Source organism: Capra hircus, chromosome 5 (genome assembly GCF_001704415.2).
Source record: "Capra hircus breed San Clemente chromosome 5, ASM170441v1, whole genome shotgun sequence".
NCBI classification, from domain to species: Eukaryota; Metazoa; Chordata; class Mammalia; order Artiodactyla; family Bovidae; genus Capra; species Capra hircus.
Window position 1 is genome coordinate 3,222,770 of NC_030812.1, and position 25,699 is coordinate 3,248,468.

At 37.8% G+C, this 25,699-nt stretch overlaps 1 pseudogene; it reads right to left on the minus strand.

Annotated features, from left to right (window-relative positions):
* LOC102175554 lies at window positions 24,665-25,396 on the minus strand (annotated as a pseudogene).

A 25,699-nucleotide genomic window follows, 5' to 3' on the forward strand; every position in this document is an offset into this window, starting at 1 on the left:
CACACACATATTGCAAAATTTTGTAATTTTGAGTCTCATAATTACTGCATGAAATATTCATATAACAGAACAGAATATTTTCACTATAAATTCTTAACCGCTGCCTTAATTCTGGTCACCAACACTGTTCTGCAATCCTATTCCATGTTTGGTCAACTCGCTGCCTCTCCTGCGTCTCTTCAACATTATTATTGTTTTATTCAACTTTATTCTATTGTACTCAAATATCCAAGTTTTAACTTCTTTCTACTATCTTTAAAATGATAACCTTGGGAAAAATGAAATTTCCTGTGCCTTATTGTTTTCCATATGTATGGTTTTTGAAGGTTAGCGCCTGTTATTAATGTTTTATGATTATTAGCATCATTTGCTCCCATTCTCTCCTGCTTTCTTATATTACAACAGAATTCATCCTCCTGTTTGAAGATAATTCATCTCTACTGTGGATTTCATCTCATCTGCTTTCTTATTACAATATATATCAGCTATTCTTATTTTGCCTTTCAGACTTTACTCACAATTGCATTACTCCATTGGCTTGTAAGGGCTTCCCCAGTGGCTCAGAGATAAAGAATGTATGAGCTGCAGATGTAGGTTCAATCCCTGGATCAGGAAGATCCCCTGGAGGAGGGCATGGCAAATCCCTCCAGTATTCTCGCCTGGAGAATCCCATGGACCAAGGGGCATGGTATCCATAGGGTCACAAAGAGTTGAACACAACTGAAGTGACTTGGAACCCATTGGCTTGTTAAAGCAGTTCAAGTATATCCTATGAAAAATGAAAAAAAGAGAAGGAAATCAGCCAAGTCTTACCTGCCTCCTCAGATTCAGTCTTCATTCTCATTCTGCACAAAACTCTCCAAAAGCTTCACACTTCACTCTATTTCCTTTCTTTTTTCTCCCTTCCTTCCTTCTTTCTTTCTCTCCCTTCCTTTCTTCTTTCCTTCTTTTCTTTCTCTCTCTACTCATTGCAATACCAATCGGTCTTAATCTGTCTATTACTGAAATTCTTCCAAGTTCACTTATTACTTCCAGTGTCAGGAGATTAGTCTTCTTCCCACCCGGAGTCGGGTGGGTGGGTGGGGGGGAGTGTCTTTAGATTATTGCCAAACACTACATTATTCTCAAAACTTTCTATTTAGATTTTATTTTTTAATTATCCATATTTTTACTCCTACTTCTCATTTCTACAATCTACAATGAAATATTAGATTTGTCAAATCTTAGTCCCAGGATCATAAGTCATCACAAGCTAGACTATACCCTTAGGCAAATTCATTCACATGTATGACTGCCATTATTACATTAGTTAGGTTACTCAAAAAATGATATCTCTGGTCAAAATTTCCTTTTAGCTCCTGATAATATTTAACTACTTAATTGAAATAAATCCTTGGATATTTCAAAGACCCTGTTACACAATAAAGACAGAAACTAAACTTATAATCTTTATCACCATACCTAGTTCTTTACCTTCCTTTTACTTTACAAATGGCTGCATAACCCACCAGGTTATGTAAGCCAGAAACTGATAAATTGTTTATGACACCTGCCTCTGTCTTGTTTCTGATATCCAGTCCTGGAAAAGTCTACTGATTTAACCTGTTAAAAATCTCACAAGTTTGAACACATCTGTCTCCCTTAGTCCAAGTTGCCATCATTTCTTCTCTAGTCTAGTCTGACAACACATATTTACCCCTTCAATTTTCTTTTTTTTTTTTTTTTTTTGGACTCACAGCAATCTTTTATGAGATCAAATAAAAGTGTGTCACTCCATACATAAAGCCTTTCAGTGGCTTCTCCTTGTTTTTACAGTGGAGACAACATACATCGATGTGTAAATGCTCTGTATGTTTTGGCACACACCTAACTTCCAAACTCCTCTATGTAATATTCTCCCTAACAGCAGCCACGGTGGCTTTCTTTCAGCCCCTCATATTCGCCATGGCTTCTCTTAGTATATAACTTTACATACGCTGTCCCCTCTGTGCGATTACATTTTCCTTTGTCTCCCTCAGTTCACAGGATTCGTCTGCTTTGTATGAATGCATTTTCCTTAAAATATTTATTGTATCGTTAGTGCTTGTCATGAGTGCCTGACCCACACACTAAGCATTGTGTAAATGCTAGTTCAATGACTGGATGACAGCCCAACAGTGACTTATTGAGAGATGATTTGCAACAAATTGTGTTTTTATTGAGGCTGAAATACACTTACCTTAGCTTTAAGTCATAGCGTTCAATAAATGTTAGCCTGAAATGTATTAAAAGCAATTTTGGACTTTGTGTTTACATCCACAGCCAAACAAGTTTGTTTATACAAATAGACTGTGATCATCAAGTGGAACCCTGACTTAAAGGTTCTGTTCCTTGTTAAAAAAAAAAAAAAAAAGGAGATGATAGATTATATTTTAAGATTTCATATTGCTGAAGTGTGCCTTTGACAAATTTGCATTGATGATAAACAAGAGAATAGTGATTATTTCTACCAATACAAATAATTTATTTTCTGTGTTCTAGTATTTTTTCCTCTCAAACCCTCAGGCTTGTTAGGACTAAGTTTGTTTCTTCTCTTTATTTCCACTTTTGTGTATAGCACTTATTTACACAGTAGTCATATTAATATTTCTTACCAAACCTCATTTTTTCACTGAATTGTTAGTTTTCCTAACCATAGTTATCTAAAGGGCATTTTTATCTATTTTAAAAGACAATCTTTGAAACCCATAATAGTGTTGAATAGAAATGTACCTAATAATATATCACTAATTACATCTGCATGTCCTATTGATTCTCTCTATAAAATATATCTTATGTCAATTTACCAATCCCTATATGCACTGATACAATTTTGGTCCCTGGGACCACTATCTCTTTCCTAGACTACTAATACAAACAAGACTTCCTGCTTTTATACCATAGCTATCATGTGCTGTGTGCTCAGTTGCTTAATCTTGTCCAACTCTTTGTGACCCCATGGACCATAACCTGCCAAGCTCCTCTGTCCATGGAATTTCCCAGGCAAGAATACTGGACTGGGTTACCATTTCTCCTCCAGGGAATTTTACTGACCCAGGAGTGGAACCAACAGCATTGGCAGGCAGATTCTTTACCACTGCACCATCATCAGTTCAGTTCAGTTCAGTCATGTCCAGCTCTTTGCAACCCCATGGACCAAAGCATGCCAGGCCTCCCTGTCCATCACCAACTTCTGGAGTCTTTCCAAACTCATGTCCATTGAGTCGGTGCTGCCATCTAACAATCTCATCCTCTATCGTCCCCTTCTCCTCCTGCCTTCAATCTTTCCCAGCATCAGGGTCTTTTCCATTGAGTCAGTTCTTTGCATCAGGTGGCCAAAGTATTGGAGTTTCAGCTTCAACATTAATTCTTCCAATGAACGCCCAGAACTGATATCCTTTAGGATGCACTGGTTGGATTTCCTTGCAGTCCAAGGGACTCTCAAGAGTCTTCTCCAACACCACAGTTCAAAAGCATCAGTTCTTCAATTTCGTCATCATATTCACACACAAAAGCCAGATTAATCATTTTGAAACCTAGTTGACATCATACACCTTTTTAATGTAGAATCTGTGAATACTTACTCATTAAATTTAGAACAAAATCCAAAATCTTTAGTATAGTCTATGAGATTTTATATAATTTAGCTCATGTCAGTCCCTCGAGCCTCAATGTTTATTGCTCTTGCTTTTTCTCACAGTGTTAATTGGCATTTTTCATTGTCATTTAAGAAATTTCTTTAAAAAATACAAAGATTTTCCTCACTTTAGGTCATTGTCCTTGTTCACGAGTAGGATCTTAAATTCCATTCCCTGGGTGCATTTTATTGGTTTTCAGATTTGTTTAATGTGAAGCTCAAACTTTTCTTTGTTGATTGTATATTAAGGTTCTCTGTCATTAACAGTGGACATAATGAGGAAGCCTATGTACATTGGTTGTTGCTGGGATCTATCTTATGTTTGCAGCAGCCTTGGACCAAGACAAAATTGTGGGTGATACAATGGAGAAATAAAAAGAAATAGGGTCTTTGATTTTCATATTAACCTTCTAGGTCAAACTCTTCCTCTGTGTCTTCTAGTCTTAGAGCCAACAAATTCTTTATTGTTTAATTCAGATGCAGTTGAATTTTCTGTTTCATAAACCATTTTATAATGTCATGAAAACATTAGCTATGGAAAAGATACTTAAATTAACTTAGACTCATTTTTCTCATATATAAAATAAAATATAACTACCTAGATAGATTCTTGTGAGGATTAGAAATAATGCACATGACATTGAGGAATACATAGCTACTGGCTGCAATAATCACAAAATGCTATTTCTCAGACTCAACATTGCTTAAGAAATTTTGAGTGAGAAGAAGCATTTAGTTAGTTACTCTTTTTCTTCATTATTTTGTAGTATCTACTTAATATATCACTTTATCGTATTTGAAGTTGTTTTATATCAAGTCACCCCACTTCCCACGTGGCAGTAGTGGTAAAGAACCTGCCTGCCAATGCAAGATTCATAAGAGATGTGGGTGAGAAGGGCATAGCAGTCCATTCCAGTATTCCCACCTGAAGAATCTTATGGACAGAGGAGGCTGGTGGGCTACAGTCCATACGATAACACAGAGTTGGACACGACTGAAGTGACTTAGCAAGCAAGCAAGTCCAAATATTAAAAATAGGCTCCCAAGTTTGGTTTGCCACAACCACATAATTGCAATTGTCCATCTTTATTTCTCCAGTGTTAAGTGTATGCTCCCTGACTATGAGCAATTCTCCCTTCTCTATGTGTCAGAATTTCTTGAGAGTGTGTACTAGTGTGAAATTCAGTGCTACAAAAGATATAGCAAAAACATCCAACAGATGCTTCAGAAACCAAATCCCTGCAGGTTCAAGTTTGAAAATAATCTACCTGCTAGCAGATTCAATAAACTCAGGCTTCCCTGGTGGATCAGATGGTAAAGAGCCTGCCTGCAATATGGGAAACCTGGGTTCGATCTTTAAATTGGGAAGACCCTCTGGAGAAGGAAATGCCAACCCACTCTAGTTTTCTCTCCTGGGAAATCCCATGGATGGAGGAGCCTGGTGGGCTACAGTCAGACAGGACTGGGCTACTTCATTTTCACTTTCATTGGCTAGTGTCTCCAGAGTCTGCTGTGTCTCACCTACTCAGCTGAAGAGGCTGCTAAGTGATTGCTAACAGTACATGGCATGGGAATATATGTTGTGGCCTGTTATTATGATCAGTAAATATATAAGGCTAGTTACCAATTGTCTGGAAAAAGAATGAAGAATTAGAAAATTGTGTCAAATCTATTTTCACGTCATAATGCTTTGCAAGAAGAAACTTTAAGTATATAATTAAAAGCCTATTCAATTCTAGTGATGGTTGTGCATAAAAATGTTTCCCTTATATTAATATTTCCACTTATAACATTACTGGAAAAATGACTTTTGAAAAAATCTGTTTTAGAAGCATATCAGGAAAACTGGTATCTTTTAAACTGCATGACGGATGGGCTGATTGTTATCAGTTGCCGGGAGCCAGCACAGGAGATCTCACCCATAACAAGGTCATGTGGAAGAGACCTGATAAGCAAGGCTTCAGGACTCGAGGGATCCCCTGGATCTGCTCGAACAGCTACCCCCAAACCAGAATCTGTCTGTCTTACTATTTTATGCCTTTCAGCAACTCGTTTGACATTAGCAGGGGGCTATCCCCGACCACCTTTCTCTGGAGAAAATCAGCTTAGGGCTCTAGCTAATGTCTCTTGGGCATAAAAGGAGTATTTCAATTCAAACCCCCTGTTAGCATTCTAGCTTGCCTGACAGGTTTATCCAGACTCTTGCAGCTACGTATGTGATTATTCACAGCCTCACAACTGTTAGAGGCATGGGAAGCCTAAAACATTCTAAAAATATAGAGCATTTTGAAGAGTTAAAAACTATTAGAGTAGTTCTGATGTAGGATTTCACTGTTGAGCCAATGCTTGCTACTAACTTCCCATATCTTGTATCCACTGTGCACCTGGGAGTACAATAGTTAATGTAGTTGGATTCTAAGAAAAATAAGCAATAGCCTTGGAATTAACCATATCAGACCTTTGAGCTAATTGGTTCTTTCTTTGTTGTAACTCATTGCACCTTTGCTCCATGAGAATGTAACTCTGTTTAATAATTTCTGAGTCTGACATAGCTTAAAAATATAAAGAAAAAACATTTCAAGGGAAAATCAGTTTTCTGGTTGAGCAGCCTTTATCAAAAGAGGGTCGTAAAATGTCCACAGGTCTCCAAGGCCAGAAGATAATGTACACAACATTGTTTATTGGAAGGGTATGCAGAAAAAATCCTGGTTTCTATAAAGACAAACTGGTGTAATGTTTGGGCTAACTCTGTATGACACTGCATCTTTCATTTCCCTCTATGTACAGTCAAGGTATAAAAGTTTCTTTTGAAAATAAAGTTATGGGCCTCACTCATGGAAGCTTGGTCACATTCTTTTTTTCTGTTACTCCCTTTCTCCCTCTCCCTCCCTTTCTTTTTCAGGCTGATCCCTTGGAACACAGAGGCTCTCTGCATTCGCTTTCCTGCCTGGACTTCTAAGACCCAATGGAGAAGGCGCTCTGTGTCTTCACTCCAGCTAGAGGGCGCCTGCAGCCTCCCTGAACAGAGCAAGTCCCTTGTCTGCGGCTTTATTGGCTTTCTGTGTAAACCAAGGAATATCAGCTTCTATTCTTTCCTCTCTCATTCATTCATTCATTCATTCGTTGACACCGTCACATTTTGTATACCCTGGATCCAACCAGAGCAGGACCCCAGCATCCAACTCTGTGCGACCCCATAGACGGCAGCCCACCTGGCTCCCCCATCCCTGGGATTCTCCAGGAAAGAATACTGAAGTGGGTTGCCATTTCCTTCTCCAATGCATGAAAGTGAAAAGTGAAAGTGAAGTCAGTCAGTCATGTCTGACTCTTCACAACCCCATGGACTGCAGCCTACCAGCCTCCTCCATCCATGAGATTTTCCAGACAAGAGTACTGGAGTGGAGTGCCATTGCCTTCTCTGATAATATACTATAAATTATCTTTTAATGCTATTGGGTGCCTCTGGTCATTGAAAATCCCTTAATTATACTGTTTGAAAAGGCCAAGTTAAAGTCAATGAATCACTAACTATTAATTAATTGCTTAGATTATTTCTTTTGTATCTAGATAAGGGCCCCATATGGAACACAGAGCATCAATCTTAAAAGACAATAATACCAGCAAAAAGTAAACACACACACACACACACACACACACACACACACACACACAGACACAGTAACAGGGATGACAGGGAACTAAACATCAACCTAACTTTGACAACTTTGAGAATTTTGACCATAGTCCTACTTTTGCTACCACATACTGACATCACACACTTACTCTGGTCATTTTTGATAGCATTTATTAAGAGCATTTATTTTTCTATCCAAGAACAATTATATTTGATTATAATGTTAGGTGCAAAATTCAATATTATCTTTTTTCAAGACGAGAAGAAGTTGGTATTAGGATGAGCTAAGAAATTTTTGATAGTGCCTGGTACAAACTGAAATTTATAAAATATCTCAAAATAATGGTAATGATAATAATAATAGCATATGGTTTTATGGTAACCACTTGTGCTAGGTATTATCCTAAGCAATTTATACAGACTAACTAATTTTTGAGTTGGTTGCTTCATAGCAACCTCATGAGATAGTTTATACTATTATTTCCTTTTCATACATGAAGTAACTGAGGCACAGAAGTTGAGTAAGGTGCCCAAATCCATGGACCTAGTGGGTTTTGGCAGAGAAGGACATCACAACCCACTCCAGTATTCTCATCTGGAGAATCCCAGGGACAGAGGAGCCTTGTGGGCTGTTGTCTATGGGGTCACACAGATTCGGACATGGCTGAAGTGACTTAGCAGCAGCAGCAGCTGCCTTGAAAATCCCATGGACGGAGGAGCTTGGTGCAGGCTACTGTCCATGGGGTCGCAAAGAGTTAGGCACGACTGAGTGACTTCATTTTCACTAAATGTCTACAGATTTTTTTTCCATTTTAAATATCAATTTGTACATTCAACTTTCACTACATGAGAAAGTGTTAGTTCACTCAGTCCATGTCTGACTCTTTGCATTCTCATGGACTGTAGCTTGCCAGACTCCTCTGTCCATGGAATTCACCAGGCAAGAATACTGGAGTGGATAGCCATTCCCTTCTCCAGGGGATCTTCCCAACCCAAGGATTAAACCCCAGTTTCCCACATTGCGGGCAGATTTTTTTACCTTTTGAGTCACCAAGGAAGCCCACATGAGAACTTAGTCTAATTAAGAAAACTATTGTTGAATATTGACTTAGGACTTTGATGCTAAGGTATCAGACTTGCCTTATGAGCTGCTGATTGCTGCTGCCCTACATTGACTCTCTCACTAAGAAGCCCAGATAACAAAATGTCACCTGCTCAGGTGAAAATCGGAGAGCTTTTATAACTTCTTTTGTTATTTTCCTTTAACTAAGAACTATCTCACTTCCAGTGTCTACATTTTTTTGTATACAGCCACTATATGATTCTGGATTTTACAAATTTTCAGTAAATAAAACTAGGCAAAATGCTTTCCAGTGTTACACAAGTCACAATCTTGCAGACCTGAGATTCTTGAGTGACTAGGACTCTGGTAACTTGCTATTAGCAGAGATCTCATCTTTACAGACTGCAGTGGTGCTCCCATAAACCTTGTCTTTCTCTTTATCACTTTCTTTGATATTCTTTAATTCCTATCTCTTTATATCACAAAATTATATTTAATAGATCATTTATATATCACAGAAAGTGTACAAGGAAACTCATTTGTATTATTCAACACTATATTGAACATATAGAAACATCATTATATAAGATTTACTAGAAAAATTTTCTCTGGATTGTAGTGTAAGTTATATTAATAAAATTCAGTATTTTATTGAGAGAATATGGGAGTATTTAAGTTTTAAATTATTCAGTAAGTGCTGTTTGTCCATCTCTCCCTTTTCTAACCATGCTTGTGTTATCTGAAACTGTCTGTCTAACCACTGTCAGTCCCAGCCAGACCCAGGTCCCTCTGCTTCATTAGATTTAGACTAAATAGTTAAAGGTACCTAAGAAAATCTACTATCCTTTTGTCCATTACAGTGTTTAAAACTCTTGGGAAGAAGTTTAGTCTTCTGCTCACCGACAGAGCTCCAAACCCAGCTTCCTCATTTACCACTGACGGTGGCTTGTCTATCTGCTTAATGGATCATTGTGCCCCATGGTGTCTATTTTCCCCTCTGGTACTTTCTTAGGAATTACTCTACTTGTATATTCTCAAGGGACCACATATATTTTGGTTAAAATTTTCTTAACTTATATTTATTTACCATGGTGGTATTTATTTAGCATGGTCTTTCCTATGTCACACAGGAAGTAGAAACTCAGACGGTAAAGCGTCTGTCTACAATGCAGGAGACCCAGGTTCGAGCCTTGGGTTGGGAAGATCCCCTGGAGAAGGAAATGGAAATCCACTCCAGTAATATTGCCTGGAAAATCCCATGGATAGAGGAGCCTGGTAGGCTACAGTCTATGGGGTCACAAAGAGTCAGACATGACTGAGCCATTTCACTTCACTTGGTTGGTGTGAGAAACATAAATGCCTGAGAAGATCAGGCTGTCAGAGTCTGCTGGGCAGTGGAGAATTAATGAAAAATGAAAGGTACTTGGGAGATTTCTTTTAATAGCAAGCTAAGACAATTAATTGAGGTAATTTTTATGGCTGAGTTACTGTGCCAAGGAGTCGGGAGAAGAGTTCAAAAATATGTGCTGAAACTTCCATCCTTACTCCCCTACCCCAGAAACAGAAAACAAAACCTAAACACTAGACAGGATCCTGTGTAACATGACCCTTTCTTCTAATTCCAAATGTTTTCTTTTCCAAGCTGGAAGTTTGTTTCTGGTACTTCTTATATTATCTCAAAGCTTGATGATTAATCAACATTTCATTTATTAAAAGAATTCACAAAAGTTATAAGCTCAATATCATATTTGCATATACGTTTCTTCTCGTGTAAACAGTCTCTATATTGCTGTGGAAACTGAATTTAATTTACATCATCTCCCACCTTAATTATTCAGATTGACTCTTCTTTATAATACTATACTAAGCTCAGGTATAGTAAGATTACATTTAGATAAATAAGTTATTTAGAAACAACAGGTAAGTCAATAAATTGGCTTCATAATTTGATTGCAGTCAAGGTTTTTGTTGAAATTTTCAGGCTTGATTTCTAATTTCTGATCATTTTTATTACAAATCATACCATCCAAGCTATACAGAAAAATACATATTGAGTGTTAAATTAAAATAACAGAAACATTCTTCTAGTTTACTATGATTATATAATATACATAGTTAAGTCTTCTAGAGTTAAGTATTTAATAGTGCAAATAAAAGAATAAAAAATTAACAGTCACAAGAATAGTATAATGGGGAAAGTAAAAACCACCTGCAGAGCTATGGAAAATTAAATACTAACATAATAATCCACAGAAAGCTGACTTTAAACTTGAATAAACTCTGGAGAAACTCCAGGACTGAAGGCACCAGGTACATTTGAATGTAGTGAGATGTGATCTTGGAGCTGAAATCAGAAGTGTGGGTGAACATATTATTGTGAAAGGGTCAGTAAGAAACAGATCTCAACTGCTTAAGTGTTTGCCTGTAGCCATTCATATCCAATTCTGAAAAAAAGAATATGATTGTGTTCTGGTGATATTTGTTCCCATTGAGGCCAAAGATGAAATGCTGCCTAGAAACAGCAGCATTAAGTGGAAGGCTCAAAAGAAAATACTCCCTGAATTTTAGGGGACTTTTAATGCAGAGACCAATGTATTGTTGTATCATCCCTTGATAAAGCATGAGTTCACATGTACCCACTTCCAATAAGCTTTCTTTCCATGGTAGTGATCAAACAACCCAGGAGGAGGCAGAGGGAGAGATCCATGAGAGATGATTTCAAATTAAGTTCTTTTTTAAATTAGAGATTAAATATGGTTGACTAGACCAAATATAGTTTTAGGGCCTGGGGAGGAATTAAGGATGGGAATAGAAAAAAGAGAGAAACCAAAGATATGATAATTTTTCTACCCAGATAATACCAATATTTAAGCCCCTCTCAAATTATGTGAATATAGAACATTATAGAGGTCAAATGTGACCAATATTTATATGATCGTGATAATGTAAACCAAGTGTTTACTTAACAAAAAGCTGTGATTCAAAATCATTGAGAGAATGAGGCAAGGGAAATATTTTTTTTTAATGCAACAAAGGAGGTCTAAACTATCTTCCATAGTAGGAGATTGCTATACAACATCTAAAATTGAAACAAGATATTGAAGCAAAAGTAAGAATTTAGTAATGGAACTTCAGATAGAGGAAAAATTATCTAAAATTACTGAAAGTATCTGAAAGTGCTTCAGTGTTTCATTATCAACTATCTAATCCTACCCATTTGATACATATATACACATATATGTGTATATTGATATGGATATCTATGTATATAGACTTATACACAGGTATAGACATTTAGCCTTCCCTTCTTATCTAACCCTTCTTTCCATCTCCTCAACCTCATCTCCTCAAGTAACCTAATAAAACGATGATTTTAAAAAGATGATTCCTCAGATTGAAATAATGAACCCAACATTTTGTTGGTGTTGATTCATATTTTTATATTTTTCAAATAAAATTTTAATGAGAATGTCAAAGAAGTGAACATCTATCTGCAGTCTGAGGTCAGATAAATTAAGTTCAACATTTGGTACTCTTTACTAGATGTATCTCTTCAGGCAGACTATTTAATTTTCCTGTGTTTCTTTCTCCATTTATAAACTATGATACAAATATAATTTATAAGGAATGTAACAAAAAATAAATGAATATAAAATATTAGTGTAGTATTTAGTTCCTGGTCCAAGCAAACACACAATAAATAATTGCATTTGTGCCAAGCAAAAAACACATATTTTTAAAAGTATAACTATATAGTCATTATTTTAACTTGTTCTTTCATCCCTTTTAAAGACAGGCTACTATATACTATATTAAAACAGAAATATTTATGGACTTTAGATTAAGTCATTTCAAAGGTGATGTTACTCTAGAGTCACATTTTTTCTATACCATTTAAATAACGGGTCATGAAGCTGTTACATCATGAAATTTTTTATTGTTATTATTAAATCGGATGATTTGAGGGCCTGTTTTAATTTTTAATTTGTTTCACAAAGAGACTTTAGAAAAATATGTGCCCTATTTTATTTTTATTTTTTATTTTCCTATCTCATTTTGGTCTGTTTGTTTTCTTGTTTTTCTACTCAAATTATGGAACTTACATAAGCTACTTTCTTATGTAATATAGATAATATAGACCAATGCATGTATTGAAATATCACTTTTTGATACAGCTTCTTCCAGTGTCATTATTTTTATTCTCTATTATTTAACTCAGGGTTCATTAAGAGAAATAGAGACACTATAAATGATACAGATATTGTAAAAATCAGCCCTTACATAGCTGTGAAGTTGGTGAAGGTATCTGTGCATGGATGTTGTCTATGTTATATATCTGGTCAAATTTGCTATAGGTTAGTCAGTTCAGCAATGGGGAAAGAAAACTGACATGGACAGAACATGAACAAACTGAAATCTCTGAAGACAACTAGGACATATGAGAGAAAACCAGCACTTGCATCTGTTTTTCACCACTTCCAATCTCTGAGGGAGAAACTAGTTCTCTTCACCGTGGGGTTGCACGTGCATTTAACTAAAGACTTGGGAAAGCTGACGAAGGAGATTGGGCAGAGGCTGGAAGTTGCAGGTGTGATGCTGCTCCACACCAATACAGTTTGCAAGAAGACCAACAATTACCCTGCACCAACTGTCAGAGGAGGAAAATGTGGCTGCTGCTTCACTTACATTTTCCACATCTCACAAACATTGATTTCTCTTATTGCTTCCATTTTCCTGGAAGAGAGTGCAGGAAACAGAATTCCAGCTTTCCTAAAGTGCCCCAGTATAAAGTCACACTCTGTAACTCATCGATTTGACATTCATTCTCATCTCTCTTAACTAGAATGCTGCAGCTGCTGCTAAGTCACTTGTTGTGTCCGAATCTGCAAGACCCCATAGAAGGAAGCCCACCAGGCTCCCCCATCCCTGGGATTCTCCAGGCAAGAACACTGGAGTGGGTTGCCATTTCCTTCTCCATGTAACTAGAATATATTACAAGTAAAAACAATAGCAAGCCCATTCTTCTGCTAAGAGAAAACGAAGATCATGGCATCTGGTCCCATCACTTCATGGGAAATAGATGGGGAAACAGTGGAAACAGTGTCAGACTTTATTTTGGGGGGCTCCAAAATCACTGTAGATGGTGACTGCAGCCATGAGATTAAAAGACGCTTACTCCTTGCAAGAAAAGTTATGACCAACCTAGATAGTATATTCCAAAGCAGAGACATTACTTTGCTGACTAAGGTTCGTCTAGTCAAGGCTATGGTTTTTCCTGTGGTCATGTATGGATGTGAGAGTTGGACTGTGAAGAAGGCTGAGGGCCGAAGAATTGATGCTTTTGAACTGTGGTATTGGAGAAGACTCTTGAGAGTCCCTTGGACTGCAAGGAGATCCAACCAGTCCATTCTGAAGGAGATCAGCTCTGGGATTTCTTTGGAAGGAATGATGCTAAAGCTGAAACTCCAGTACTTAGACCACCTCATGCGAAGAGTTGACTCATTGGAAAAGACCCTGATGCTGGGAGGGATTGGGGGCAGGAGGAGAAGGGGACAACAGAGGATGAGATGGCTGGATGGCATCACGGACACGATGGACGTGAGTCTGAGTGAACTCTGGGAGTTGGTGATGGACAGGGAGGCCTGGCGTGCTGCGAATCATGGGGTAGCAAAGAGTCGGACATGACTGAGCGACTGAACTGAACTGAACTGAACTGAACTGAAGAGATAAGTATGTCTGTTGCACAATTGAAAACTGCTAATCAAAAGAGGATACAACTCTTTTATTCCATCTTTGGATAGTGTTTACTTTTCTTTTAACTTTGTCAAACTTCTATTTTCATATTTTATAACTTAAACACTGAAATGTAAGGTCCAAAACAATTAATACATACTATGCTAAATGGTAGGGACATGGGAGACAGGAAGAAACAAAATTATTATAATAGATACATACATAAAACTTTTAAGGTAAAGGGAAAATACTCAACTCATACAGACTTCAAATTGCAAGGATCATGTGCTCATAGCTGGTATTTATATTTACTTTCTACTAGGCACTCAGAGTCCTGACACTTATAAGCACTTGATTGTTAAGTGGCTATCAGTGGTAATTTAGATAACTGTTTTGCCTCTGTGTGTGTGTGTGTGCGTGCATGCGCATTAGTCATGTTCGACTCTGCAACACAACAGACTGTAGCCCACCAGGCTCTTCTGTCCATGGGATTCTTCAGGCAAGAATACTGGAGTGGGTTGCCATTTCCTTCTCCAGGGGATCTTCTCAACCCAGGGATAGAACCTAGGTTTCCTGCATTGCAGGCAGATTCTTTACCATCTGAGCCACCAAGAAAGCCCCTTTTTGCCTCTACTTGTCAGAAATTAGCAATTTCTCTTTTACCAATGTAAGTGAAATCTTTAATGCCTTTAAATTTAAACAAAATATTCAATTGTAGATGTTAGTAGTGATTTAGTGAATTACTGAAATGTTAATGTTAAGTGGTTAAGCCCTTAAATGATTTAATTTGGAATATAATTTCTCAATTAAATGATATATTTTCTAGTTCTGAGTGCAATTAATTTAATAATGCATATCCCTGTATACAGATGAATTCTTAATCAGATCTTTTGAGAAAAATTCAAGAGCAATTTTGACTATCTAGCAATGGCACCCTACTCCAGTACTCTTGCCTAGAAAATCCCATGGATGGAGGAGCCTGGAAGGCTGCCGTCCATGGGGTTGCTAAGAGTCAGACACGACTGAGCAACTTCACTTTCACTTTTCACTTTTATGCATTGGAGAAGGCAATGGCAACCCACTCCAGTGTTCTTGTCTAGAGAATCCCAGGGACGGGGGAGCTTGGTGGGCTGCCGTCTATGGGGTTGCACAGAGTCGAACACGACTGAAGTGACTTAGCAGCAGCAGGAGCCTTTCATTAGAAAGGCTTCACAATTTTCAGTAATATCACAAATAATCCTCAAATTAAAAAAAAATTGTGAACTACTGAAATCTATGATGTGATTCAACTGAGGGGGAATAAAATTCATTTGAAATCAGGGAAAATTTTAATGTCATTATTGAAATGCTATAGGTAATGATTTGCTATAGAATTTTTTAATCCCAATCTTTCTTTACTTTTTAAATTTAAACATTTTTAAAGTGTTGTTAAAATAAGTATGTAATAATAGCAAAGAAAAAAAGATTAGAAATATGAATCAGCCTTTCTTCAAATTGTCAGTATTTTATATTCTATGTGTACACTCAGGAAGGTAAATGATGCTCAGTATTCTTATATATAACGAATAAAAGGATGGGAAATGCAATTTGAGGCAAATAACATTTGAGATTAGTTTTTGTATATTCAACATTTAGATTTTCCTTTTAGATTTTATTCAAATATTTGCTGAATATCTGGTTACATTTTTCTCCTTGATTTCGCTTTTAGTCTTTAGATTATAGCCACTGCACAGGGTTCTGCCCTGACCCCATACTTATATCCCATGAAGGATGATCTTACTCATCCATGCATCTTGTAATCCCATCTACCTACTGATAATTTATCTTGGCATCAACTTTCTTCTGCTGGTATCACATTTCTTCTGCATTTCAGACTTGCCTTCTCAACTAACCACTCAATATGTCCCTATTAAATATGTTCAAATTAAACCTATCAATTAATTTTGTCTATAAACTTAAAAATAATATAAATACATGAGTAGAAAACATTTTTTAAATTGCAGACTATCTCATTATCTTTCATAAGATTTAATCTGCTTATCCACTGCAGAAGAACATCTATTCTCTGTAAGAAATTCTTCATTTTCTCAAAGATGCTTCCTTCTGCTAAGGAGGAGGTAGCTCTGTTTTCAGTAGTTATGATAATATTGGAAACTCTATTGATGGGCAAGGGCCCACCAAGTACGAAGCCATGTTCTCATTATCAGTCAGTATATCCTCAAAAATATGAGAATATGTATGCCTTATATTCCCTATATAGGTCTGTGATTTGCTTAGTTTAGCTTAGTTTTGTGTTTTTTGCCTATGTACATTCTCCAGAACTGGTTGTTGAAAAGTCCTTTGATTATAAGTAATTCATTGCTGAGTAAAAGTAAATCCAAATGTTCATCATGAGGTTAATGTTAATTTATAGATATTCAAAAATTATTATAGTAGCATCAGTGTTAACTCATCCATATCTTTGAAAATATATGTAATAATTTGGACTATTCATCAGGCACAATTTCTCTTCTTCATTTTGAGATTCATAATCACAAAGAATTCTGCTGTTTAGATAATCCTGCTTCTTGATGATGCTCAGATTTTCAAGCATAGCCTTTCCCTATTTAACTTTTGTTTTATTTATTTAACCTAACTTATAGCTTGGCAATGTATCACCAAAAGCTTTACACTTATACTATCATTTTTTTAAAAATAATAAATGAAGAAGCATAATAAATAGAATAATGAATAATTTATGTAAATTTTTCATATTTCTTGTCTCTTTTTGAGTCACCATGCTCAAATCAGGAGTTTATGTTTACCCAGATTCTATACATGCATTATACCTATAAACAGGTCTCCTCTCTTTCTCTCTATCTGTCCAAATTATCATCTAACAATAATATAAGACAATGCCTTCTTCATCCATTATGATGATATGTCTTTTGCAGAAAATATTTACTGTTTTAGACATGGAGAATGAAATGATACTTTGAAAATTGAATTAAAAACTTCTGCCTTCAGTAATGTTAGACTAAGCAAGTTGAACCAAATAGTTTGATGAAAACAATGAGAATACTCATCACATTTTATCTCAAATTGCTCTCAGTACAACACAGCTATTATGTTGGACCTTTATATAAGTCTACATAAGAACATTAAATTAAATAAGTGATTGACATATGTAAAAAAATGAAGCCTTCATTATAGCTCTAGTTACTGTATTGTTATTTTACATAGCCTTTTGCAAGGCAAAATATTTTATGAGGTATGATTTCATTTTTTTCTTTTTGTGGTTCATGCTTTTGATATCAGATCTAAGAATTTTTTCACTCTAAATGTATATGAGGTTTACATCTTTTAGTATATCTCAAGACAAACTTTGAAAAATGCACTGTCATCACAACAAAAAGCTTCTTAGTGATTTTCTGCCTTGTTATCACTTTTTGAATAAATGAAGCAACCTATAGAGTTGGAATGATTCTGCCAGATGCCTAGTGTCTTATTGAACCACTAAATGCTACAGCACTGTATACCTATTTAGATTAATTGTGATTAAATTTAAAAGCTGAGTTGGTTGAATTGCTTCATCATTTAATTAAGATAAAGACTAATTGTTTTTCTATCCTTTTTTGAAAGTGTGTGAGTTTCTGATTATTGGCTTAGTATACTTAAGAATTTAAAACTGTGGATGGAAAATTTAGCTACTTCATGATTTCAGAATATATATCTTTTGTGAGAAGATTCTTCACACATTTTGTGTGTATTTAAAAAATTCTAAAAAATGATATCTCATCTCTCAGGGACAAAATATAATTACTATAGAAGTATTTGTAGCCCCTTATTCCCAACAACAACAATACACACATAGACATACCCCTTCTATGGAAGAGCATTTGTTTGATCAACTGTCCTGCTGGTCTTCTGTTGGATCCCAGTAAAATGTAGACTGAAAAATTCAAAGAGGACAAAAACTCTGAATTTGTTTACTGTCATGTAGAAATATAACAGGGAACAAATCAAGATGATTTAAAATATGGTAAGATTGAGAGGGATGGATGGAGAGTTATAAAATATGGTAGGATTGAGAGGGATGAATGGAGAGTTATCAGTCACAGAGGGGTTTAGCACAAAGAGAAGCTGGTTAAGAAAAGCCATGTAAAGTGAGAAAGTAAAAATTCCATTTAGGACTAAGCTATGCAACTTTCCTCTGAAATATTGCATAATTGTGAATTTTGAAATAAAAGCAAGAAGGCCATTGCTTTTGCTTCACAATTGAATTATAACCTTATTGAGGGCAGTATGCACATTTTCATGTACTCTTCTAAAGATTAAGTTGCATCAATAAATACACCATTTATATTATGGGAACATAGTAATGTGTCTGGATCTTCCCATAAAAGAAAAGGCTCTGATGGGTCTCCCAGTCTTGTCTGACTCTTTGCCACCCCATGGAATTCTCCAGGCAAGAATACTGGAGTGGGTAGCCTTTCACTTCTCCAGGGGATCCTCCCAATCCAGGGATCGAACCCAGGTCTTCCACATTGCAGGTGGATTCTTTACCAGCTGAGCCACCACGGAATCCCACTGATGAGAAACAGGAAATTTGAATCTCTCTTTCTCATTACTTTCTTCCTTTCATGTGTTAGTCGCTCAGTCGTGTCCGACTCTCTGTGACCCCATGGACTATAGCCCACCAGGCTCCTTTGTCCGTGGGATTCCCCAGGCAAGAATACGCTTCCTCTGTTTCCCGGCCAAGCAGCCCGGCAGGGCACCCTCCGAGTCCGATAAGTGCTGCTGGGCGCCGGCAGTCCCCGCTTGCCTGCGCCGTCTGACATCGAGGGTCCTCACCACTGCGGGCCTGCTGCCTGTACAGGCCGCGAGACTCCCCGTCCAGGAGCCCGACCGGGAGGCCAGGTCACGGCAGACAGGCCTGGCGGGCTGGGGGCCAGCCCTGAGCAGCTGTGATTATAACAGGAGAGAAGGAAAATGTGGGCCCAGATTCTTCTTAATTCGGCATGGCTTAGCTGTCAGTGTAAAAAGTTTAATAGATATTTATGACAAATAGAGCATCTGTGTTCCTGTTGATGGATTTAGGACACTGGAGTAATTCACTGTCTCAAGCTAACTCAGTCCAAAGCAGGAATTCCTAAGAAGATAATACTTCCTCAGATTTCAGGGATGCTTTATTGCGACTGTGCTGCTAAGTACAGTTATCATCTTGATTTTACACACTTTCATCAGCCTTTTTGGAGAAGGAAATGGCAACCCACTCCAGTATTCTTGCCTGGAGAATCCCACGGACAAATTTCCTTTCATAATAGAATCTAAAACTTTCTCTTTCCCACTTCAGTTTAGAGACTTTGCATCATAAAAGAGAAGTGTTCTACAAAGGCCCTAAACCCTTGTGCTAGGGAAAGGCCAGTCTTTCTAATAGTTTAATGATTTCTCTAGGCTGATGTTGCCCCAAACTGCAAGACTGACTCTCTCTTTACAATAAATTTTAATCTTGATTTTCAGTGTCTTTCCGAATTCTACTGCTAGTCTCTCAAACTCTGTTTAAACTGAGGTGTACCCAATCAGTGAAAGTTTTTTTTTCTCTTCCCTTTCACACAATGCAGAATGGATCAGAGCACTTATAAAAGCCTATTGTAAAACAAAACAGATAGGTAATTTAGTTCATCTGTTGTATTGGATTGGCAAAAAATTTCATTTGGTTTTTCATATCTTATGGAAAGACTTGAATAAATTTTTGGCTGAACCAGTAATTATGGTATCTAGCTTGTATATTTTGTCTTCTCTGCTAAGGTCATACTTCACATCACCTTGTCAGTCATCTTAACTCCATTGACAGCCTTCTAATAATAGGCTTTTATAAGTGCTCTGATCCATTCTGCATAAATCAGCCAGAGGATTTGTAAAGCCTTTATTAAATCACCTCATCCTACAACTTACCAGTTCTCTAAAGGCTCCCATCACCATTGCAATGAAGTGCATACTCTTACTCTGGCATACCAGGTCCTGTGCAATCTGTCTGGCTAACTTCTCCAATAATCTCTCCCATGATTTTCTAATATTCTTACTGCATTTTGCACAGAGACCTCCTTTTTTTCTGATTTCTAAATTTCAGAATGATACTGTGATATATTTAAGGTCTTTACACTCGCTTTAACTCTTACTTAGAAAGCTTTGTTCAAAATACCTGCATGACTACCTTCTTCTTGTCAGTTTGCTCTAAGGTTAAATATCCCCTAAGATAGTTATCTCCTGATAATGTAACTCAAGTAAGCATTCCAAATCCCCAACATCCATGAATGACTTATTTATTTGCATATTTATTGTCTCTTTCCAATCCTCACCCCTAAGGTAGGATGTAATTTTGAAGAAATAGTATTTTAACATTACTAATCTTGGCCTCAACCTCAACATTCAGAAAACGAAGATCATGGCATCTGGTCCTATCACTTCATGGGAAATAGATGGGGAAACAGTAGAAAGAGTGCCAGACTTTATTTTTCGGGGCTCCAAAATCACTGCAGATGGTGATTGCAGTCATGAAATTAAAAGACGCTTACTCCTTGCAAGAAAAGTTATGACCAACTTAGACAGTATATTCAAAAGCGGAGACATTACTTTGCCGACTAAGGTCTGTCTAGTCAAGGCTATGGTTTTTCCAGTGGTCATGTACGAATGTGAGAGTTGGACTGTGAAGAAGGCTGAGGGCCGAAGAATTGATGCTTTTGAACTGTGGTGTTGGAGAAGACTCTTGAGAGTCCCTTGGACTGCAAGGAGACCCAAGCAGTCCATTCTGAAGGAGATCAGCCCTGGGTGTTCTTTGGAAGGAATGGTGTTAAAGCTGAAACTCTAGTACTTTGGCCACCTCATGCGAAGAGGTGACTCATTGGAAAAGACTGATGCTGGGAGGGATTGAGGGCAGGAAGAGAAGGGGACAACAGAGGATGAGATGGCTGGATGGCATCATGGACTCGATGGACGTGAGTCTGAGTGAACTCCAGGAGTTGGTGATGGACAGGGAGGCCTGGCATGCTGTGATTCATGGGGTCGCAAAGAGTCGGACATGACTGAGCAACTGAACTGAACTGAACTGAATCTGTATTGGAAAGGATCTGCAAAGCTTGCAATTCTTAAAGGCCTATTCTGATATTATTTTCTTAACCATACCTATATAAACATATACAACTATGTGTCTCTATAATTCATCTGTTTGTCTAAGTTCCAACAAAACAAGACCAGTTACTATTTCCTAAATACATCTAAAACTTTGACCATATGCCTGCATTTTCAAAGTGCTATTTTTCTAAGGTGTTGAAATATAAATAATCATGTATGCTCACTAATCCTTAAATATCATTTTATACATATTTAGATTAATTTTTATACTTCTGTTCAGTAACTGAAATAATTATCTAAATAATGTGAATATTTCCAAACCTCATAATGTTCATTTTCAAAATTGTCCTGTCTTAAACAAAAAAATTTAGAAGAGAAAATACACTTTAAATAATATTAGAGACAAACTGATAGGAGATTCTAACTTTCTTCCTTACATAGATGAATGGCTATTTTTTAGAGTAATGTAAGTTTATAAATTATACATGAGTACTAGTATTATCAGTCAGCTGAATAGGCCCACATTTTGTTTAGACTGTAGCCCACCAGGCTCCTCTGTCTATGGAATTCTCCAGGCAATAACACGAGTGAATTGCCATTCCCTTCTCCAGAGGATCTTCCTGACCCAGGGATCAAATCCTGGTCTCCAACATAACAGGCAGATTTTTTTTTATCAATTAAGCCCCCAGGGAAGCCTGGATAGGATCTAATATTCCTTTTTTTCTAATGACAAAATGTGAACAAAAATACATTTCTTGTATCCCTCTGTTATAAAAAGAAACGTAAGTTGCAAATATCATATGTTCTTTTAGTAGCCAGTTGAATGTTTGATTTTACCATATGGTTCATAAGCAATAAACACTTGCTTTACATTTCCCAATAACTCTGTGTATTTCATACAGTAAACAGGAGTAGGGAACATTAGGAGAAGAAATCTAGCCTGTATTTCTCACCTATAATGTGCTTGATTTCATGCCATACAATTTGTATAAATAAATCACTTAATTCTCACAGAATCACATAAAGTAAGAATTAACTGATCACTCTCCAATTTCTTTGGCTATTTGTGAAAATAGCAGAGTACAATAAAAAGAGACAGGTAGGTTTGAATTTGAATCCATTTCTATCCCTTACAAACTGTTTGACTTTGTACTTATGTATTATATCAGTTTTGGTCTTCTCATCTATAAAATCCTAATAACTCTTATGTTGAAAGACTCCTTTCTTTTGTAATGAATCTCCTTGGAAGTATTCATCATATTACATTTCTTTAATTCTCTCTTTTCACTTTTCTTAGATCCCTCTATAGTCTGACTTTTGTTTTCTTACTTCTTATATTGCTGCTCTTGTCCAGTTCACTGGTGCTGTCCACACCCTTAAATCCAATTATTATTTCATGGCCCCATTTTATTGGATCTGTTAACAGCTCTTCACACAGATGTTCATTCTCTCCTCTGATATATTTCATCACTTCTTCTCCAAGATACTACTATATGTTGCTGCATCTATGCAAGAGTACTGGAGTGGGTTGCCATTTCCTTCTCCAGAGGCTCTTCCTAACCCAGAGATCTAACTCAGGTCTCCTGCATTGCAGGCAGATGCTTTTAGTGTCTGAGCCACCAGGGAAGCCCGCTATACATCACAGCTGTTCCTTATTAATGCTGGCTGTTTATCCTTATATTCCCAACTCATTTAAAGGTTCAGAGTTTTGTCTTTTCCTCTTCTGGCACTACCCTCCCTCCCTTGGTGAGTTTGTGCAGCCTAATAACTTCAAGTACAATATAGTTGCCAATGGTCCTCCATTTATATTTTTAGTTTTTAATTCCTTTTGACCTTCAAACAGAATATGTGCATTATTGACCCTTGTTTTTTCTCCTCCCAAACCCACTTACACCTAAATGCATCCTTTCAGTTGCTTAGCACCAAGATTTCTGGATTCCTCCTTGACTCTCCTCTCCACTTCCTGGCAATATTGTCTTCTCTAGAATCTTGAAGCTTCTTACCTGATCTGCTGTACCTCCCTCAAACAACTCTTCATCTTCTCTTCTAACTGAGATTACTTCAATAGCTACCTAACTGGACTTTTACTTCTACCCTTAGTCCGATACGATCAATATACAGAAGCCACTAGAATGGGAGGTATCATCTAAGCCAAAGTCAGAGCGTGTCACCTCTGAACTGTGATAGCTTCCGAGTTCATTCAGAGTAAAAGTCACAACCGTTATGCAATCTATGAAGCTGTATCTAATCTTACCCCTCCAACTCCTCCTTAACTCTATGACTTCATTTTCTATTTTTCCTGTCCTTACCCCGAATCAAATGTCCTGGCCACACTGGCCTCTTTGGTTCCACTGTAAAGACTGTATATGCTTGTGTGCTCAGCCGTGACTGACTCTTTGCAATCTAATGGACTGTAGCCCACCGGACTCTTTTCTGTCCATGCGATTCTGCAGGTAAGAATACTGGAGTGGGTTGCCATTCCCTACTTGAGGGTATCTTCCCAACCCAGGGATCAAACCTGGATCTCCTGCATTGTAGGCAGATTCTTTACCATCTGAGCTATGGGAAAAAATCCCATGAAGATGGTGTGTGCTCAGTCACTTCAGTCGTGTCCAACTCTTTGCTATCCTATGACTGTAGCCCACCAGCCTCTTCTGTCCTCGGGATTCTCCAGGCAAGAATACTGGAGTAAGTTGCCATGCTCTCCTCCAGGGGATCTTCCAAACAGGGGTAGAACCAGGGTTTCCTGCATTGCAGGCAGATTCTTTACCACTGAGCCACCAGGAAAGCCCTGTAAAGATTGTATATGTGATATTTGTTTCTCCTGGAATAAATCTAGAAATCCATATGACTAAACAACTTACATTCTTAAATCTTTACTCAAACTGTATCATTTCAAGAATTGTCTTATCACCCTATTTAATAGTACCCTCATGTTGACCAGCCCCTGACACTCTTTTTTTTTTTTTTTTTTTTAGGGTCAAGATCTTTATTTCCTGATTTAAAAAATTGTCCCTGGGAGAATGGCATTGAAACATGTATACTATCATGTAAGAAACGAATCGCCAGTCTAGGTTCGATACAGGATACAGGATGCTTGGGGCTGGTGCACGGGGATGACCCAGAGAGATGACACAGGGAGGGTGGTGGGAGGGGGCTCAGGGTTGGGAACTCATGTACACCTGTGGTGGATTCATGTCAATGTATGGCAAAACCAATACAGTATTGTAAAGTTAAAAAAAAAATTGTCCCCATCACAGACTTCCTAGGTTCTCTTGTACCTTTGTCCCATTGGCTCCTGACAGTGGCTCCAAATGGCTCCTTTCTTCCCACTGCCCACCCATCAACCTGAGTTTGACAGATCAATTCGATTTGTCCTTCCAACCTGTGGGAGCAAGGATTGGAATCTTCTGGCAGGTGGAGAGAGTTCCTCGATAGCCCGTGTTTAAGCCTAGTTCATCAGTCTTTAGTTCTGCTTGCTCTTGGCTTTGCGGGCTTTGGCATCCAGTATGCTCTGGGCGTGAGCAAGTTGCTTTATAGAATCCAGTATGAGGAGTCCAGGCAGCACCAACCACAGGGCATTCAAGAAAACAAAGTAAAACCAGAAGTAGAGTGGGTGGCCCAGCTCCCCGTGCTGGAATCCATCACGGTACTCTGTCAGGAAATAGAGCACATCTCCATATACCTGACCGACAGAGACCACAAGCTGTAGGACAAAGCAGAGGGGTTGAGGGCGGAGAAAAGCAATCACCACCCACAGGCTGAGTGGTCCCCACAGGTAAGCCGTGACAGTCTCCATGCATATCATGAAGTTATCATTTAGGATATATCGGCTGTCTCCCTTGGCATACTCTTTCCAGAGTTGAGATAAGATGGCTTGGTCTCCAAGAAGGTCCGCGTGGTAAAGGCTGAACCAGCCCTCAATCACCAAGTGAATGAACCCACATACTGCAAAACAGCACAGGGACAGTCTCCACCAAGTCCCCAGTGGGACGACCGCAGCATGCCCTGACAACAGCCATGTGGCCACAACTAAGACTCCAGAGACGGAGAATAGGCCAGCCAGGATATGCCAGGTGGGGCAGTCATTAGGCACAAAGTTGTCTAGTCTCAGATGCCGAGGCCAGTAGGGGTGCGTGGGGCTGGTGTTGGTGGTCATGTCTTTGTAGGTCAACAGCGGGTTTGCAGCGGCCTCTCCCACAGGCTCCTGGGTCTCACTAAGATTGCTCCTGACACTCTTGATCTCTATATATTGATAAGCTTTTTTCAATCTTCATACTTGTAAATGGTAGAAAATGCATTTGCTACTCAGTTTTATTGTCTATCTCCTTGTTAAAATATAAGCTCCATGAAGATAGAAATCTATTCTCTTTTATACACAGATATACCCAAATGACTAGAAGAATCCTTGGCACATTGTATCCACTTGCTAAACATTCTTGAAGTGAATGGAGTAAGTTAATAATTTTAGAAACTTAGCAAAATTCCACCCTTCATACAT